Genomic DNA, 21,391 nt, shown 5'->3' with positions numbered 1-21,391 from the left:
GAGAGATCTGACTTTGGACTAGTCTCGGAGTAGGAGAGGCAAAAGGGGTCTGGGTGGAGAAACAGTAATAAATGAAAGAGACAGTAATGTGAAATTTACCTGCCTGGTTTGTGGAATACTTGACCAGGGATAAAACCCTTGTGGTTAAAGAGGTAGTTTAAGGCTGAAGAGACCAGAAAGCCAACCTCTCAATATCCAAAGATTTTGGGAAGCAGCATGGTGTCCTCGACAGAGAACAGGACTGGGATTCAGAAGGTCATAGTAATAATAATAATGTTGGTATTTGTTAAGTGCTTACTATGTGCAGAGCACTGTTCTAAGCGCTGGGGGAGAGACAGGGTAATCAGGTCGTCCCACGTGAGGTTCACAGTTAATCCCCATTTTACAGATGAGCTGAGGCACAGAGAAGTTAAGTGATGCCCACAGTCACACAGATGACAAGTGGCAGAGCAGGGAGTCGAACCCATGACCACTGACTCCGAAGCCCAGGCTCTTTCCACTGAGCCATGCTGCTTCTCAGCTCTGCCACTTGTCTGCTGTGTGACCTTGGGAAAGCCACTTCACTTGTCTGTGTCTCAGTTACCTCATCTGAAAAATGGGGATTGAGACTGTGAGCCTCATGTGTCCAACCCAATTTACTTATATCCACCCCAGTGCTTAGTACAGTGCCGGGCACATATTAAGCACTTAAATACCACAATTTTTACTATTATTAATTAGATCAAACCAAAAACTCAGATGCTTATTAATGAACAATAGGGAAGAATACTATTAGAACTTATAGATAAGAATCCACCTCCAGCAAGTGATAAGAAACCAGCTTATCTGGTTGATCTGGTTATTGAGGAGTCAGAAAGGGCAGTCTGAAACTGCCAAGGACGCACGAAACATTGTTTTACGGAATGATTCCTTGGTGAGTGATCGAAGCGCTTACATGTCCAAGGGCAATTCTTGTTGAGAAACAAGAAACACATCTAGACTGTCAGACCTGGATGCTGCCCTGTGCAAGCCAATGGGACAGTGAAAATACAACTCCCTTTGGCTCTGAGCGTTGGCAATTGCCTTGAAGGAAAACTTGTGGAAGATGTCATATAGTCAAGCCTGAAGCCTCTGCTTCCACGAACCTACTCTGGGGTGTTCGCGGTGGGCAGGGAATGTATCTGTTTAATGTTATACTGCACTCTCCCAAGCGCTTAGTACAGTGCTCTGCACACAGTAAGTGCTCAATAAATATCATTGAATGAATGAATAAATACAACAATGAATGAATTTGGTTCGAGCAAGACAAACAAGGATTAAACACCTGTTTACCCTCTTACTTACACTGTGAGCCCCAAGTGGGACAGAGCCTATGTCTGACCTGATTAACTTGCATCTACCCAGTGCTTGGAACAGTATTTTACATGAAGAAAGCATTTAACAAATGCCATAATTATTTATTATTTATTCTGGTGGCTTGGGGTTTCCAGTCAGGGATCCCTTGAGCAGGAGCATCACTTCAGGGGGACTGAAAACTCCAAATCATACACAAATCACTCAGCTCTTCTCTAGATTAGGCCCCCTACACACCTCAAAAGGTAAAAAAATAAATACATTTCAGCTTTATTTCCCTAATGTAGATAGACCCATGCCTCTCCTGGGATAGTGTCTTTAAGAAGTATATTCTAAACTGTGAGCTCATTGTGGGCAGGGAATGCCTCTTATATTGTACTCTCCCAAGTGCTTAGTACAGTGCTCCGCAAACAGTAAGCACTCAATAAATAAGACTAACTGATTGATAATACTAATAATAATAATGTTGGTATTTGTTACGTGCTTACTATGTGCAGAGCACTGTTCTAAGCGCTGGGGTAGGTACAGGGTAATCAGGTTGTCCCACGTGAGGCTCACAGTTAATCCCCATTTTACAGATGATGTAACTGAGGCACAGAGAAGTGAAGTGACTTGCCCACAGTCACACAGCTGACACATGGCAGAGCTGGGATACGAACCCAAGACCTCTGACTCCCAAGTCCGGGCTCTTTCCACTGAGTCACGCTGCTTCACTAATACTAGTGTAGCCACCCTCAAGTTGATGATTTCTTGGGTACTTTTCTTCCTAGGCATTGGATGGGAGTTTTTTTGACTTTCCTTTCGGCTCCTCCCTCCTCCCCTGAACGTGACAGGTTCCATTTACCTCCACCCAACAGGCCGAGTGCATACCCAAGACTCCGGGCCGCTGACTGGAACTTTCCAAGGGGAAGCCACTGAGGACCGTTGTCCTCTGTGACCTCACTGGGACATCTTTCTGGCTGCTGAACAAATAGCCAAATGATCTCTGAGGTAGTCTGACCCTTCCCTGGACCTCATCTATAAAATGGGGATTAACTGTGAGCCTCACGTGGGACAATCTGATTACCCTGTAGCTACCCCAGAGCTTAGAACAGTGCTCTGCGCATAGTAAGTGCTTAACAAATACCATTATTATTATTACTGCTCTCTTGAATGGCTTCTTGACCTTAATGTCTGATCACAAAGATGTGGTTAGCACACAGTGAGTCATTTCAAGGAAGGAAGATGTTTTTACAGTTCTCAATGTCGATTTAAGACACCCTGAGAATTCTGCTCTGTGACCTTAGGCAAATCATCTAACATCTCTGTGCCTCAGATACCTCATCTGTAAAATGAGGCTTAAGATTGTGAGCCCCATGTGGGACAGAGACAGTGTCCAACCTGAATAGCTCATATCTCTTTAGGGGCAGGGAATGTGTCTGCTAATTCTTCTGTATTGTACTCTCCCAATTGTTTGGGACAGTGCTCTGCACATAGTAAGTGCTCAATAAATACAACTGATTGATTGATCTACCCCAGCACTTAGTAGAGTGCCTGGAACATAGTTAGAACTTAAATACCATTAAAAAACTTATTCCAGGTATAAATCCTGCTTAGAGTAATTACCTGGAGCACCAAGTATAAACTAAAGGTAAGAAGTCAGTCAGTGGCATTCACTGTGTGCAAAACACTGCACTTGATGCTTGGAAGGTTGCAACAGAAAAAAAAATCCACATTCCCGGCATCTCATTTATAGTAAGTACAAATTTTAAGTACACGAAAATTTATATTGTGACAAATATTATTTTAGTTGTATTATTACATGATGTGGGCAAGGGATGTGACTGACAAGTCTGTTGTACTGTACTCTCCCAAGGGCTTAGTACAGTGCCCTGCACATAGTATGTGCTCAATAAATATTATCGATGAAGATGACATTACTTGAGGGCATCGTGGTTAATGTTATAAGCTATGTTCTAGTAGATAGTTCCATTTGTCTTGGGAAATAATCCAAGTCCCATACCAGACAATAAAAATGCCTTCTAAAGTTTCTAATCTTGTTTTGGCTTAAGTATACTGGTCCTAAAAGATCCAATTCAATCAATCAGTATTAGTCTTATTCATTTAATAAACAAGAATCCCTTTAGCTGAAGTGGAGAGAGAATGAGGGCAACTGAACAGAGTACCTCAAAGTAAAGCACAGCACGGCAGAGCCCAGAAGAGCACATAAGAGCAGGCAAGGCAAAGCAGAGCAGAACAGAGCACAGAAACGCAGAGAAGAGCAAAGCAAGGCAAAGTCAGTCAGTCAATAGTATTTATTGGGCGCTTACTATGTACAGAGCACTGTACTAAGTACTTGTGAGAGCACAACATACAATAAACAGACATATTCCCCCCAACCCCGCCCCAATGAGCTTACAGTCTAGAGGGACAGGACAGCAGAAGACAGAAGAGCAGAGCAGGTAGAGCAGAGCAGAGGACAGCACAGTCCAGCAGAGAAGAGCGCAGCACAAAATAATAATAATAATTATGGTATTTGTGAAGCCCTTACTATGTTCCAGGCACTGTACTAAGCACTGGGGTGGATACAAGCAAATTGGATTGGACACAGTCCCTGTCCCACATGGAGCTCACAGTCTCAATCCCCATTTTACAGATGAGGGAACTAAGGCCTAGAGAAGTAAAGTGACATGCCCAGGGTCATCTGGCAGACAAGTGGCGGAGCCAGGATTAGAACCCATGACCTTCCAACTCCCAGGCAGTGCTCTATCCACTTTACCTTGCTCTTCTCAAATGAGCAGAGCAGAGGACAGAAGATCTGCACATAGTAAGCGCTCCATAAATACTATTGAATGAATGAAGAGCCGAGCCGAGCACAAGAAGCGAAGCCCAGCCCAGTTCGGCCGTGCACGGTTCCCTCTGCTTTTTGTGGGTGTTTGCCAAGTCTCTCCATCTTGGCTCTGCTCCTCAGCCGGCCCCATCCACTACCGCTCTCCTGCTGACATTCCTCCGTTACTCTCGCTCCACCCCAGCATGGCCAGTGCTTCATATAAAGCCCCGGACCCATGTGAGAGGAGAGGAGAGAAACAGTAGAAGTGTCACCGGCAGATGCAACCGCGGGAATGGTGGCCGGAGACACGGCGGTGGGGCTGCAAAGAGAACCGAGAAGCCTGGAGTGGCTAGGAGGGACTCCATGGGGCTGGGGGGAGGGGTCGAGCGGGACGAGCTAGCCCAGAGATGCCTGGGTGGGGGGACAAAGATCCTCTCATCCCCAGGACCCTCAGGAACCAGGGTTTGTTGCCCCTGTGGCAAGGAAACTCAGGCTTCAATTGCCAACTTCAAGTGAAGCTATCATGTTCAGACCACAGAGTGAAGGATGCACGCTGCGTATTCTCATTCATTCATTCATTCATTCATTCATTCATTCATTCATTCAATAGTATTTATTGAGCGCTTACTATGTGCAGAGCACTGTACTAAGTGCTTGGAATGAACAAGTCGGCAACAGATAGAGACAGTCCCTGCCCTTTGACGGGCTTACAGTCTAATCGGGGGAGACGGGCAGACGAGAACGATGGCAATAAATAGAGTCAAGGGGAAAACATCTCGTAAAAACCGATGGCAACTAAATAGAATCGAGGCGATGTACATTTCATTAACAAAATAAATAGGGTAATGTAAATATATACAGTTGAGCAGATGAGTACGGTGCTGAGGGGAGGGGAAGGGAGAGGGGGAGGAGCAGAGGGAAAGGGGGAAAAGAGGGTTTAGCTGTGGAGAGGTGAAGGGGGGGTGGTAGAGGGAGTAGAGGGAGAAGGGGAGCTCAGTCTGGGAAGGCCTCTTGGAGGAGGTGAGTTTTAAGTAGGGTTTTGAAGAGGGGAAGAGAATTAGCCTGGCGGAGGTGAGGAGGGAGGGCATTCCAGGCCGCGGGAGGACGTGGCCCGGGGGTCGACGGCGGGATAGGCGAGACCGAGGGACGGTGAGGAGGTGGGCGGCAGAGGAGCGGACGGAGCATGCGGGGTGGGCGGTAGAAAGAGAGAAGGGAGGAGAGGTAGGAAGGGGCAAGGTGATGGAGAGCCTTGAAGCCTAGAGTGAGGAATTCTCAAAGAGTGTATACTCAAAGAATACAGTCAGAATCAAGGGTAGGGACGGTGGGTATGTGTATGGGGGGCTGGGAGAGAAGCAGCATGGTCTAGTGGTTAGAGCACAGGCCCAGGAGTCAGGACCTGGATTCTAATTTCGCCTTCGCCACTTGTCTGCTGTGTGATGTTAGGCAAATAACTTCTCTGTGCCTCAGTTACCTCATCTAGAAAATAGGAATTAAAACTGTGAGCCCCATGTGGGGCATGATCTGTGTCCAACATAACTACCGTGTTCTGCCGCTTGCCAGCTGTGTGATTTTGGGCAAGTCACTTAACTTCTCTGTGCCTCAGATACCTCATCTGCAAAATGGGGATTAAAACTTTGAGCCCCACGTGGGACAATCTGATCACCCTGGATCCCCCTGGCACTTAGAACAGTGCTTTGCACATAGTAAGTGCTTAACAAATACCACCATTATTATTATTATTATTATTATTATTATTATTACCCTAGTGCTTAGAACAGTGCCTGGCACAGAGTAAGCATTTAACAAACACCAAACAAAAAAAGGAGAGAGGTGTAGAAATAGTATGATTCAGGTGGTGATAAAGACACTGCAAAGAAACAAAAGAAAATGCAGGACCGGTTAGGATCTAGGAAGGCATGATTTTACATTTCTTATGACTTTGACAATGTGGCTAAACTACCACCCTTACCACTAAATAATAATATAATGATAATAATAATGATAGAATTTGTTAAGTGCTTACTATGAGCCAAGCACTCTGTACTAAATGCTGGGGTAGACGCACAATAAATCAAACCCCACATGGGGCTCGCAGTCTAAGCAGGGCTGAACACAGGTATTGAATCCCTATTTTGCAGTCCCGAGGCCAGAGAATTCAATAGTATTTATTGAGCGCTTACTATGTGCAGAGCACTGTACTAAGCGCTTGGGATGAACAAGTCGGCAACAGATACAGTCCCTGCCGTTTGACGGGCTTACGGTCTAATCGGGGGAGACGGACAGACAAGAACAATGGCAATAAACAGCGTCAAGGGGAAGAACATCTCGTAAAAACCGATGGCAACTAAATAGAATCGAGGCGATGTACAATTCATTAACAAAATAAATAGGGTAACGAAAATATATACAGTTGAGCGGACGAGTACGGTGCTGTGGGGATGGGAAGGGAGAGGTGGAGGAGCAGAGGGAAATGGGGAAAATGAGGCTTTAGCTGCGGAGAGGTGAAGGGGGGATAACAGAGGGAGTAGAGGGGGAAGAGGAGCTCAGTCTGGGAACGCCTCTTGGAGGAGGTGATTTTTAAGTAGGGTTTTGAAGAGGGAAAGAGAATCAGTTTGGCGGAGGTGAGGAGGGAGGGTGTTCCGGGACCGCGGGAGGACATGACCCGGGGGTCGACGGCGGGATAGGTGAGACCGAGGGACGGTGAGGAGGTGGGCGGCAGAGGAGCGGAGCGTGCGGGGTGGGCGGTAGAAAGAGAGAAGGGAGGAGAGGTAGGAAGGGGCACGGTGATGGAGAGCCTTGAAGCCTAGAGTGAGGAGTTTTTGTTTGGAGCGGAGGTCGATGGGCAACCACTGGAGTTGTTTAAGAAGGGGAGTGACATGCCCAGATCGTTTCTGCAGGAAGATGAGCCGGGCAGCAGAGTGAAGAATAGACCGGAGCGGGGCGAGAGAGGAGGAAGGGAGGTCAGAGAGAAGGCCGACACAGTAGTCTAGCCGGGATATAACGAGAGCCCGTAATAGTAAGGTAGCCGTTTGGGTGGAGAGGAAAGGGCGGATCTTGGCGATACTGTAGAGGTGAAACCGGCAGGTCTCGGTAACGGATAGGACGTGTGGGGTGAACGAGAGAGACGAGTCAAGGATGACACCGAGATTGCGGGCCCGAGAGACGGGAAGGATGGTCGTGCCATCCACGGTGATAGAGAAGTCTGGGAGAGGAGCAGCGTGGCTCAGTGGAAAGAGCACAGGCCTGGGAGTCAGAGGTCATGAGTTTGAATCCCAGCTCTGCCACTTGTCAGCTGTGTGACTGTGGGCGAGTCACTTCACTTCTCTGTGCCTCAGTTCCCTCATCTGTAAAATGGGGATTAACTGTGAGCCTCACGTGGGACAACCTGATTCCCCTGTATCTACCCCAGCACTTAGAACAGTGCTTGGCACATAGTAAGCGCTTAACAAATACCAACGTTATTATCATTATTAAGTGACTCATCTAAGGTCACACAGGAGGCTAGTGGTAAAGTCAGGATTTGAAACCAGGTCATCTGACTCCCAGGGCCATGTTCTTTCCACTAGGTCATGCTGTTGTTATTATCAATCAATCGATGGTACTTATTGAGTGCATACTGAGTACAGAGCATTGTATTGAGCTCTTATTATGATTTCACAGTTCGGATGACTTTGAGAGTGGTCCCACTCTTACCGCTAACATTCGACTGCTGCTGTGTATTCAATCCTAAAAGTTTATTTAAAACAGCCATCTACCCGGATCGTACAGACATTCAATGCAAACACCAGGGAAGGAGACTGTATTTTTACTTTCATAACTGAAACCATAATATACTGAATTACGATTTCACCTTATCTCTTTAACAACCCTGTGATAGAGGGAGAGGCAGGTATTCTTATTCTTATTTTATAGATAAAGAAACCAAGGATAAGTAACTTGCCCCAGGTCAGACAGCAGAGAGCAGGGGTGGAGCTGGGGCTGGAAGCCAATCATTCCATTGTATTTATTGAGCGCTTACTGTGGGCAGGGCACTGTACTAAGCGCTTGGGAACTGCAATACAGCAGTAAACAGTGGCATTCCCTGCCCACAACGAGCTCACAATCTATAGTCTCCAGGGCCTCAGATTCACACGCTCTTTTGACGAGATCACTCTGCCTCCTTAGGTGCCAGGACTCGATGCTGATGGCAAATTCTAGAACATGTAAAGTACTGGAGAAGAGTCATTCAGGGAGGAGCTCTTCTTCGCCTCGTCTCCAGGGGAGGTCTGGAATTACCCTGTGGGGCTCCGTACTCTGGATGAGAACGATAATAAGGAAGCTGTGGGGCTTTGGGGAAAGAGCACGGGCCTCGGAGTCAGAGGGCTTAGGTTCTAATTCTGACTTCACCTCATTCCTGCTGTGTGACCTTGGGCAAGCCGCTTAGCTGCTCTGTGCCTCAGTTCTCTTGTCTGCACAATGCGGATTCAATACCTGTTTTCTCTCCTGCTTAGACTGAGACCCCCAAGTGGGACTTGATGATTTTATATCTTCTCCAGCACTTAGTACAGTGCTTAGCTTATAATAAGTGCTTAACAAATACACAAAAATAATAATTATTATTATTATAGTGGTGGGAGAGATAGTGGAGGAGCAGCTCCAATCTGTGGTATTTATTGAGAGCTTACCGTATGTAGAGCACCGTACTAAGCACTTGGGTGAGTATAATATGATAGAGTTGTCAGATATGTTCCCTGCCCACAAGAAGCTGACAGTTAATAGAGGGATACAGGCTTTGGAATAAATTACCGATAGGGTATAGTCCTTCTAGACAGTCAGCTCCTTCTGGGCAGAGAACATGCTTACCAATTCTGTTGTACTATTCCAAGTTAATCGTTCTGCACACAGTATGTGCTCAATAAATACCGTCGATCGATTGGTTGATAGGGGAATTGGCCCCATTCCAGGCTCTCCTTTTTCTCCCCAGGTACTGCACCAAACTCCTTCTAGTCCTCTTAGCACAGCGCTTGGCATATCGTAAACGCTTAACAAATGCTTATTATCAGTGCTGGAAAATGCACCCAAAAGTAAACTGGTAGCGATGGTGAATTCAACAACGGCAGGGTCTGCGAAGTGTAGTTTTTCAGGTTCCCCAGAAGGAACAAGGTTGGATGATTCGTTTCCACAGAGAGAGTCAAGCGACACCTAAATCCGTGTGCCCAAAACACCACCTTCCGAAATCCGCAGCTTCTCCCAAGCTCCCGGGCCTGAAATCCCAGCCTCCTCACATCGTGTGCTCAGGCAGAGGGGTGTGGCTTTGGACTGAGCAGATGCCACAGTTTTTTGGCAGGGTAGCGCCTTACTGTCTAGAGGATACAGCATGGGCCTGGGAGTCAGAAGGAACTGGGCTCTGCCATGTCTGCTGTGTGATCCTGGGCAAGTCACTTAACTTCTCCGTGCCTCCGTTACCTCGTTTGTAAAATGGGGATTAAGACTGTGAACGCATGGACTATGTCCAACCTGATAAGCTTCGTACCAGCTTCAGCGCTTAGTACAGTGTGAAGCACTGAGTAAGCACTTAAATACCCCATGAAGTATCTACTTCAGTGTGGCTCAGTGGAAAGAGCACGGGCTTGGGAGTCAGAGGTCATGGGTTCGAATCCCGGCTCTGCCACTTGTCAGCTATGTGACTCTGGGCCACTTAACTTCTCTGTGCCTCAGTTCCCTCATCTGTAAAATGGGGATGAAGACTGTGAGCCTCATGTGGGACAACCTGATTACCCTGTATCTTCCCCAGCGCTTAGAACAGTGCTCTGCACAAAGTAAGCACTTAACAAACACCAATATTATTATTATTATTATTACTTCTAGTTAGGTTTCCCTGACTGCCGTGCCACTCAAACTTTGGATCTATTTGTGGTGTTAGGCTGAGAATCCCATGTGAGACAAGAACTGTGTGTCCAAACTGATGATCTCGAATCTCCTGCAGTGCTTAGTACACTGCTAGGCACAGTGAGCGCTTAATAAATGCCATAGTGATTATTGTTATGGTGATTTCATTCACCTGAGTTTAACTGGAATAGCACTAGCTGCTGTCAAAAGATGCGTCAGTGACAAAGTAAACAGGCATCACAACTCAGGAGATGCAGCCCAGGTCCTGGGAATCAAGAGGTTTGAAGCGTAAGCGTGGCTCAGTGGAAAGAGCCTGGAATTGGGGGTCAGAGGTCATGGGTTCGAATCCCGAATCTGCCACTTAGCTGTGTGACTGTGGGCAAGTCACTTAACTTCTCTGTGCCTCAGTGACCTCATCTGTAAAATGGAGATTAAGACTGTGAGCCTGTGGGACAACCTGATTACCCTGTATCTACAGCGCTTAGAACAGTGCTCTGCACATAGTAAGTGCTTAACAAATACCAACATTATTATTATTATTTGGCCATTAAAAGATTTTGACTATGCTCCCTTTGCTTCCCTGGGCCTCTATCTACCCAACTGTAAAACAAATACATCCTTCCAACCAGACAATGAGATGATTACCGAGACAATACAACCCTTAAAGCACTTTGAGTCTCTCAGAAACCACATAAAAACAGGAAATAACTGTCAACCCAGGAGAGAAGAGAATAAGCAGAATGCGTATGTACGACACCTTTCTGAAGGAGCCAAAAGGACGGCAGCGGTACGGTCAAAGCTGGGCCAGTTAGTAACATCTGAACACATGGGCGGGGGGGAATGTGTCTGCTAACTGTTTTATTGTACTCTCCCAAGCTCTTAGTACAGTGCTCAGCACAAAGTAAGTGCTCTCTAAATACCAGTGATTGATTGACTGATAATCTGGCATGTACCAGCTAGGCCTCGGCTGCATATACCTGTGCCTTGAACAGTCTCAGGCATGTCGATGGATAATAATAATGTTGGTATTTGTTAAGCGCTTACTATGCGCAGAGCACTGTTCTAAGCGCTGGGGTAGATACAAGGTAATCAAGTTGTCCCACGTTAGGCTCACAGTCTTAATCCCCATTTTACAGATGAGGGAACTGAGGCACAGAGAAGTGAAGTGACTTGCCCACAGTCACACAGCTGACAGGTGGCAGAGCCAGGATTAGAACCCATGACCTCTGACTCCCAAGCCCGTGCTCTTTCCACTGAGCCACGCTGCTTCTCAGTCTCAGCCCCAGGAACTGAGACTGGGGCTTGTGCAGAATCAGAGGTATTTATTGACCGTGTACTACGTGTGGAGCACTATACTAAGCGTTTGGGAGTGTACAAGTGGCGGGGCTAGGATTAGAATACAATACCTGTGCAATTACAGTTCCACGGAATTGAAGATTGCTCAGGCTGGCAATCTGAGGTGTGTTTATCTGAACCACAGTGGAGGGGCTGGGATTAGCCCCCTAGGCAAACAGCCTCCCTCTCCTCCTCTTCACCCACATTTCAAAGTCTGTCTCCTGGGTGCTGAGCACTGAAAACCACTTAGAAATAATAAAAATTGCCATTCAAAAATGTGCCTCTTCCCACAACCTCTCATTTGCACTGGGTGTGTTTTGCCGGGTCCTTTGACACATCTGATCTTGTCCATTTGTTCCTGGCTTTGCGGGGAACGTGTCTACCAGGTCTGTTATATTGTACTCTCCCAAGCGCTTAGTACAGTGCTCTGCACATAGTATGGGCTCAGTAAATACGATTGATTTTTTTGTAAGCCGCTATCAGGCGATTAGAGAAGACTTTATCTCTGGTTTCCAAAGCCAGTTCACCTAGGCAATCTCAGGAGGGCTCTCAACATGGGTGTAGGTGGGGGAATCTTTACCCCACACTTCAATTTCTCATTTCTTCTTTCCCCTTTCGGCACATATTTGTAATTTATTCATATTAATGTCTGCCTCCTTGTCTAGATTGTAAGCTCGATGTGGGCAGGGAATATGTCTTTTTATTATATTGTACTATTCCAAGAGCTTAGTACAGTGCTTGCACACAGCAAGCACTCAATAAATATGACCGAATGAATGAATCCTCTCACTGATGTAATGTGACATAAATGAAGATGGTCTCAATGAAGATGTGGCCATATAATAGTTACAGAATTTCATGGATTCTTTTACGGTCCAGACGGAAGTACCACTTAATCAATGGTGTTTATTGAGTGCTTACTGTGTACAGAGCACTGTACTAAGCATTTGAGCACCGTCTTACCAGGCTCTATTGCGGGCATCGGGATTTGCCCATCAGTTTTTGAATGATTTTCAAGAGGTGGCTAAATACTGAATCATCAATCTCTAGCATGCATAGAGTGTCTACTGTACGCAGGGCCCTGTACTAAGCACCTGGGAGAGTACGATCGAAGAAGAGGCCACAGTCCTTGCCCATGGAAGCTTACAATCTAGCGGGAGAGATGTGTGCTATAATAATTTATAAATAGAAGGGAGACGTGGCCCAAGAGTGGGTAAAATGATACGTGTAAAAAAGTGCAATGAGAAACAGTGACCGCAGAAACGCTGAGGTGTCAAACAGGACTTTAGAGCTGGAGGCATAGCTATGGTGACATGAAGAGTCATCCATCATCGACGGCATTTTTCCACATAAATGGGTCTATGTCCCTGAAAACTTTCCTCAGCTCTCTTACTGGTCTCACCCTTCGATCAAGGAGGCAGGCTGGGCTCGATCGGGGAAGACTCAGAAATCAGAAGTGTTTCTGGCAAGGAGGTGAACAGTGCCAAAGAGTTGGCAGCTGCCACAAGTGGGCCGGTGGTGTTCCCAGCGCCTGGGTCCCATGACGCAACTGGACTCACAAAAAGAGACAGTACGGTACTTTCGACAGGCGACACCATCATCGTTATCTGCATCTACCGCTTGTATTTCTTTATACTCGACCTCAGCACTTGTGAATTTATGTATACTTAATTGGTCATTCAATTATTTATTTGGCTTACACGCTTTGTAAATATTTCAATGTCTTTTTCCCTCGTTGCATAAATTCCTTCTGGCAGGGGACCCTTCTCTTGCTTCTGTTGTGCTTTCTCGGGTGCTTAGTACAGTGCCCTGCACCAAAGGGTGTTCAATAAATACCATTACTACTATTACTACTATCACAGTCACTGGCTAAAGCTCATTCTAGCCTTTTATCATTTATCCTATGAACCGGAGAGTTTCTCTCTGAGGGCAACACAAGCTACCAACTGGAATGGAACCAAAGGCTTGAGGGTAGCAGCCATCACAAACGGCAGAAATGCAGATCTGTGACAACCAGACACAGAACTGGGAGTCAGAGGACCAGAGTTCTAATCCTAGCCCCACCACTTGCCTGCTGTGTGACTTGGAGAAAGTGACTTCACTTCTCTGTGCCTCAGTTCCCTCATCTTCAAAATAGGGATTAAATACCTGTTCTCCTTCCTACTTAGGCTGGGAGCCCCATAATGGTTCATGATTATCTTGTATCTACCGGTGCTTAATACAGTGCTTGGCACATAATAAGCACTTAAATACCACAATTATTATTACTATTATTAAAGAGCTTTGGGTACAATAAGCACTCGAAAAATACCATTAATTGACCAACTGGAACTTACAAGCAAGCAGTCGTATTCTTCACAGGTCCGGAATCAAAATGGAAGGGTGGAAGGCAACGATGCAAACCCAAAAATATACAGCAACGTTCTTCTACTTCCAAGAACGCCTCCTTCAGAGCCAAGAATACTTGAATGAAACGGATCTATCTCCTGTTCACCACATCATGTGCTTCTGGGGTATCACATGAGCCCGTGAGCCAAATTAGACACACTTATGAAATCTTCAGTCCATTTTTTTAACCTTTAAATCCAACAGAGATGATGAGTGCAGTTTTCTCAATCAAATCAAATCTTTTATTGAAATACAATAGTGCCACTCAATAGCACTTCCAATAAGGAGCGGGTTGAGTTCTCTACCAGCTCCAGAGGAGGGTCTGGTTTCAGGGTCAGGCTGGGTTACTCTGCTTGAGGGGTACCATCGGGGAAGTCGCTTATTACTCAGCTCTCCAGGATGCCCTGGACAGCAGAGCTCTGCCTGGACCGGGCCCGGTCTGTGAGTACCCACGTCTCGGCACGGGGCTCACCGAGAGAGGGCCGGCATAAAGCGATTCTCTAGACTAAGGACCAGGGAAAGGTGCCTTTCCCCTTTCTTCCCCTCTTCCTTCTCCCAAAGTCTTCTAGAGAAAAGGAAGCATAGCATTGTGGCTGGGACGATATGGTCACAACCGTGCCCGCTTTGGATAGGCAGTAATTTCAATAGATCTTGGGAATGGTGAGCTCAGGCGCTCCACTGGGATAACCACATGAGATGTCCCCCCCGTCCTACATGTTCATCACACCACCCGAGAGCACGGGCCTGGGAATCAGAAGGACCTGGGTCCCAATCCGGCTCTGCCATTTCTCTGATGTGTGACCTTGGATAAGTCACTTAACTTCTCTGTGCCACAGTTACTTCATCCGCTCAGTGGAAAGAGCCTGGGCTTCTGGGTCAGAGGTCATGGGTTCGATTTCCGGCTCTGCCACTTGGCAGCTGTGTGACTGTGGGCAAGTCACTTAACTTCTCTGTGCCTCAGTTACCTCATCTGTAAAATGGGGATTAACTGTGAGCCTCACGTGAGACAACCTGATTACCCTGTATCTACCCCAGCGCTTAGAACTGTAAGCCCGATTAGACTGTAAGCCCGTCAAACGGCAGGGACTGTCTCTATCTGTTGCCGACTTGTTCATTCCAAGCGCTTAGTACAGTGCTCTGCACATAGTAAGTGCTCAATAAATACTACTGAATACTACTGAATGAAATTAGAACAGTGCTCTGCACATAGTAAGCGCTTAACAAATACCAACACTATTATTAAAATGGGGATTAAGACTGTGACCCCCCCATGTAGGACAGGGACTGTGTCCAACCTGATTAGCTTGCATCTACCCTGGCACTTAGGACAGTGCCTGGCACCCAGTAGGTACTTAAATACCAATAAAAAAATTAAAATGTCCATTTCTTGTCCCCACTCAAGCCCAGTTCCCGATGGCGGACTCAGATGTCATAGCTCTGGGCTTTCATTGAGGCCAGCCAGGACCAGGAAGGCCTCCAACGTGCAGGAACTGGAGAACAGTCTTGCTTTTGCAAGTGGATAAGTTGCCGCAGACAGCTGGCAATTAGCACAGATGGGCTAGTGGTGCTTAAGGGCTCGGCTAACACTGACAATCGGGAGTCAAAGCGAAAGCTCATTTAGACGTTTTAGCCCAATCCTTTGAAACCGAATGTTTTTCTCAGTGGCAACAAATGTTATCTGCTGTACCGCAATGGATACCATTCCTCTGTTTGACACTTGTCCTGTTCCATCACTCCTAAAGCAAGGCAGGCAAAAACACCCTCTTCTCCATTCCTGAGGATGATACTTTTAAAGTCTCTTAGTGTTGCTGACTCAATAACATCTTTTTGAAAACATGAAATCTTTCTAGCCTGGCAGACACTGTCCTGGTTTATCATCTTCTCGGCCCATTGTAGATAAGAACGAAGCATTATCAATCCAGGAAGATCCCAGAATTATCACCGTTCGGAACAATGTTACTATTCAAATATCGACAGTGCTTGCCTATTACCTTGGGAGAAGGAGGAGCGGATGCAGTGGGGCCCAGGAGAAGGGTGATGTCTGAGCCACTTGCTCCTCCACAGTGGCTTATGGCCTCTGCCTGACCAATAATACTAATTAAGGTAATTGTTAAGTGCTCACTACGTGCCGGGCACTGGACTAAGCGCTGGGATAGTTACAAGCAAATCAAGTTGGACAGAGTCCCTGTCCCCTGTGGAGGTCACAGTCTCAATCCCCATTTTACAGATCAAGTAATTGGGGCACAGAGAAGTGAAGTGACTTGGCCAAGGTCACACAGCAGACAAGTGGTGGAGTCAGAATTAGAATCCATGACCTTCTGACTTCCAGGACCGCACTTGATCCACTACGCCACGCTGCTTCTCACCACCATATTCACTGTCTCTGCCACAAATATGCTGGTCTTATTTATTGCCCCTTTCTACCCACTGGTGTCTCCTTTAGTAAGCGCTCAATAAATACGATTGAGAGATTGAATGAATACTCCAGGTCCACGAACTCAGGAGCCAATGAGGGGAGCTCTTAAATCCCAATCCCAAGTAATTCCAGCCGGGCTCTAATCGATCACTCTGGAAGAAAAACTGCGATCCTATATTTACACCCTTTTCTAATATCTGGGCTTTAAGCGAATAAAATGAACCGCAAAACAATTTGCAAATCGAGCATAAAATCTAATATATGTGCTAAGTAATTCATTTTGATATTACTAGGGCAGAACTGAGACAAGATTGTTCATGTTCAAGGACGAAGAAAATGTGATGACGACTTCGCAGTTAGGTAATTGGCACTTAACGATTGAAAATTGCTTTAAAGTTGAACACTCCCCCACCAGCTTTCTCCAGAACCATCATTTGGTTAGCATAATATGAGGTGTGGAGCTCTGACTGGTGTTTAGGCACGAGTTCTCGTAGGACAATTTTCTGCTAATCAGTGTTAAAGAAGCCATATCTTTACAGAAGGCGAATATGAAAGTTTATCATTAAGTTTCAGACTCCTGCATTCAGGTGATCTGAAGGAGTGGGGGAGCGACTTTAATAATAATGATGGTGGCATTTGTTAAGCGCTTACTATGTGCCAAGCACTGTTCTAAGCACTGGGGGAGATACAAGCTCATCGGGTTGTCTCAGTGTCTCTTCACAGTCTTAATCCCCATTTTACAGATGAGGTTACTGAGGCACAGAGAAATGAAGTGATTTGCCCGAAGTCACACAGCTGAGAAGTGAAGGAGCCGGGATTAGAACCCACAACCTCTGACTCCCAAGCCCAGGCTCTTTCCACTAAGCTATGCTGCACTGTCACCGACTCCTGGTCTGGGCTCTGATACACACTCTGCACACCAGTTTCCCCAATTGTAAAACAGTATCGATCAACGGCATTTATTAAGTGCTGCACTAAGAGCTTCGAGGAGTAAATATGAGTTAGCAGACGTGTTCCCTGCCCACAAAGAGTTTCCAGTCTAGAGGAGGAGTTTGCAGTCGACATCAGTGGTTAGTAGTAGTACCGTCTAGAGGACAAGCTTACGGTCTATATCAGCAGTAGTATTCCTTCATTCAATCGTATTCATTGAGCGCTTACTGTGTGCAGAGCACTGTACTAAGCGCTTGGAATGCACAATTCGGCAACAGATAGAGACAATCCCTGCCCAATGACGGGTTCGCAGTTTAAAAGGGGGAGACAGCAACACAAAACAAGTAGTCAGGCAAGGAGTGGTACAGGACGAGTTAGTCTCCTGTCTTATGCCCTCGAGTCGTCTCCGACCCGTAGCGACGCCATGGACAAGTCTCTCCCAGAAGGCCCCGACTCCATCTGCGATCGTTCCGGTAGTGGATCCAGAGAGTTTTCTTGAGAAAAAGCCAGAAGCGGTTGACCATTGCCGCCTTCTGCTCAGTAAACTTCAGTCTGCACCCTCGACTCTCTCCCGGGCCGCCGCTGCCCGGCACGGGTGAGTTTTGACTTGCAGAAGATCGTCTTCCACTCGCTAACCACTGACCAAGCTAGGAATGGAATGGACAGGCCTCTGCTTGACTCTCCCTCCCTTAGTCAAGACTGGTAGAGAACTGGAAACCGAGAGGGGAGTTTAACAATAATAATAATGTTGGTATTTGTTAAGCGCTTACTATGTGCAGAACACTGTTCTAAGCACTGGGGTAGATACAGGGTCATCAGGTTGTCCCACATGAGGCTCACAGTTAATCTCCATTTTACAGATGAGGTAACCGAGGCACCGAGAAGTGAAGTGACTTGCCCACAGCACACAGCTGACAAGTGGCAGAGCTGGGATTCAAACCCATGACCTCTGACTCCAAAGCCCGGGCTCTTAAGTGCAGTTTGTAGGACGAGCTCAGAGTCTACATCAGCAACAGTAGTACAGTGTAGAGGATGAGCTGGGTTCTAATCCTGATTCTGCCACTTGTCAGCTGTGGGACTTTGGGTAGTCATTTAACTTCTCTGTGCTTCAGTAACCTCATCTGTAAAATGGGGATTAAGACATTGAGACCCACTTGGGACAACCTGATGACCTGGTATCTCCCCCAGCACTTAGAACAGTGCTTGGCTCAGAGTAAAAGCTTAATAAATGCCATCACTATTATTATTAGTCTAGAGTGCAAGCTCATAGCCAGCAGCAGTGTGGCTCAGTGGAAAGAGGCCGGGCTTGGGAGTCGGAGGTCGTGGGTTCAAATCCCGGCTCCGCCCCTTGTCAGCTGGGTGACTCTGGGCAAGTCACTTCACTTCTCTGGGCCTCGGTTCCCTCATCTGTCAAAATGGGGATGATGACCGTGAGCCCCACCTGGGCCAACCTGATGACCCTGTATCTCCCCAGCGCTTAGAACAGCGCTTGGCTCATAGTAAGTGCTTAACAAATACCAACATTATTAGTAGTAGTAATAAGAGTAGTAGTACAGTCTTATAATCTACATCAGCAGCAGGAGGAGGAGGTGGAGGAGCGTGTAGAGGAGGAGTAAGCGGTGGGGGCTGCAGTAGCGGCATGTGGGGAGACCCTGTATCTCCCCCAGCGCTTGGAACAGTGCTTGGCACGTAGTAAGCGCTTAACAATACCAACATTATCATTATTACCAGTAGTAATAATAGTACAGTCTTATAATGGATATTCCAAGCGCTTAATACAGTGCTCTGCACATACTAAGCGCTCAATAAATACTACTGAATGAATAATCTACATCAACAGCAGGAGGAGGAGGTGGAGGAGCGTGTAGAGGAGGAGTTGCGGTGGGGGCAGCAGTAGCAGCAGCGTGTGAGCCCCACGTGGGGCAACCGGATGACCCTGTATCTCCCCCAGCGCTCAGAACAGTGCTCGGCACGTAGTAAGCGCTTAGGAAAAACCAGCATTATGATGATTATAAATAGTAGGAAGGTGTGAGCTCGGCAGGGCCCGGCTGTCGCCGGGGTTGGTGACCCGAGGGTCTCTTCGCCTTGCCCGTCCTCCCGGGGACCCTCGGCGGACTGAGTGGCCCCCCCGGGGTCCCCCCAGCCCCGGAGACCCCCCCGGACCCCTGGGGGGCTCCGGCTCCCGGAGAAGGAGGAGGAGAAAGAGGAGGGACACTGGCCGGGAGGGCCATCATCCAGGACCCTTCCTTCCTTCGATCCTACTTACTGAGCGCCGACTATGTGCAGAACACTGGACGAGGCGCTTGGGATGGCCAACTCGGCAACAGATAGAGACCATCCCAGTGACGGGCTCCCAGTCTACACGGGGGAGACGGACAGCCAAGCCAAAGGGAACAAAACAAAGACGACATCATCGAGATGGATAGAATCAAGGAGACGTACACCTCCTTGACAAAATAAATGATATATAGAAAAGAGCACAGTGATGAGGGAAGGGGGAAGAGCGGAGGGAAGGGGGGGCTCAGGCCTTCCCCGCGTCCTGGCCCCGACCCCTGACCTGCAGTTTGGTCCCACGAAGGGGTCGGATGGTCCGGGCCGGTCCCGGGTCCGGCGGCGGGCTGGGCTCCTGCAGCGGCCCGGGCCTGCTCTCCCCTCCTCCCCCGAGGAAACCGCTCAGTCCTGCCCAGCCCCTCTGACTCACGGCCCCGCACCGCCCCCGGCCCCGCCTCCGGCCCCCAACTCCCAGCCCCCGCCCCCAACGCACATCACTCCCACGCCTCCGCCCCATCGCCCCAGACTCCCGCCCCTGCCAACCGACACCTCGCCCCCTCCCACCCCCAGGCCTCGCCCCTAGCCACCGAAACCTCGCCCCCAGAACACGCCCCTAGCAACCGAGACATCACCCCCAGGCCTCGCCCCTAGCCACCGAGACCCCGCCCCATGAACAGGACACGCCCATAGCAACCGGGACCTCGTCCATCGCCCCAGACTCCCGCCCCTGTCTCCCTGGCCTCGCCCCTAGCCACCGAGACCCCGCCCCATGATCGGGACACTCCCCTAGCAACCGAGACCCCGCCCCATGACCAGGACACGCCCATAGCAACCGTGACTTCGCCCATGGCCCCGGACTCCCGCCCCTGTGTCCCTGGCCTCGCCCCTAGCCACCGAGACCCCGCCCCATGATCGGGACACTCCCCTAGCCACCGAGACCCCGCCCCATGACCAGGACACGCCCATAGCAACCGGGACCTCGCCCATCGCCCCGGACTCCCGCCCCTGCCCCCCCGGCAACGCCCCTGGCAACCGAGACCACGCCCCTCCCCGGGCCTCGCCCCTAGCAACCGAAACCTCGCCCCAGAACAAGCCACCGAGACCCCGCCCCATGATCAGGACACTCCCCTAGCAACCGAGACCCCGCCCCATGACCAGGACACGCCCATAGCAACCGGGACCTCGCCCATCGCCCCGGACTCCCGCCCCTGCCCCCCCGGCAACGCCCCTGGCAACCGAGACCACGCCCCTCCCCGGGCCTCGCCCCTAGCAACCGAAACCTCGCCCCAGAACACGCCCCTAGCAACCGAGACCCCGCCCCGTGACCAGGACACGCCCCTAGCAACCGGGATCTCGCCCCATCCCCCGTCCTTGCAGCCGATGCATCAACCTCTCCAAGACACGCCCCTAGTAACCGAGACTCCGCCCCTGGCTCCCTGGCCACTCCCCATAGCAACCGAGACCCCCACCCCATGACCAGAACACGCCCATAGCAACCGGGACCTCGACCATTATTATTATTAAGTCACTTCACTTCTCTGGGCCTCCGTTACCTCATCTGTCAAATGGGGATGAAGACTGTGAGCCTCACGTGGGACAACCTGATGACCCTGTATCTCCCCCAGCGCTTAGAACAGTGCTCTGCACATAGTAAGCGCTTACAAATACCAATATTATTATTATTAAATCACTTCACTTCTCTGGGCCTCAGTTACCTCATCTGGAAAATGGGGATAATAATGTTGGTATTTGTTAAGCGCTTACGACGTGCAGAGCACTGTTCTAAGCGCTGGGGTAGAAACAAGGGAATCAGGTTGTCCCACATGGGGCTCACAGTCTTCATCCCCATTTTACAGATGAGGGAACTGAGGCACCGAGAAGTGAAGTGACTTGCCCAAAGTCACACAGCTGACAGGTGGCAGAGCCGGGATTCGAACCCATGATCTCTGACTCCAAAGCCCGGGCTCTTTCCATTGAGCCGCGCTGCTTCTGGGATGCTGGAATGAAGACTGTGCGCCTCACGTGGGATAACCTGATGACCC

At 48.6% G+C, this 21,391-nt stretch overlaps 1 protein-coding gene across 2 annotated transcripts in view; it reads right to left on the bottom strand.

Annotated features, from left to right (window-relative positions):
- Window positions 1-19,748, bottom strand: part of LOC100089875 (dynamin binding protein) — a 129,551-nt gene extending 109,803 nt beyond the window's left edge. The window contains exon 1 of one of the 2 annotated variants that reach the window (XM_029059297.2): window positions 19,636-19,748. The gene's annotated coding sequence lies outside the window, so the exon portion shown is untranslated. Of the gene's footprint in view, window positions 1-13,680; window positions 14,502-19,635 lie in introns of those variants that run through there. The other variant, XM_039911599.1, reaches the window with a different exon arrangement.
- Window positions 19,749-21,391: the final 1,643 nt, after the last annotated feature.

This window comes from Ornithorhynchus anatinus, chromosome 3 (genome assembly GCF_004115215.2).
Source record: "Ornithorhynchus anatinus isolate Pmale09 chromosome 3, mOrnAna1.pri.v4, whole genome shotgun sequence".
Taxonomy (NCBI): Eukaryota; Metazoa; Chordata; class Mammalia; order Monotremata; family Ornithorhynchidae; genus Ornithorhynchus; species Ornithorhynchus anatinus.
This window is presented reverse-complemented; position numbering and strand designations above follow the sequence as displayed.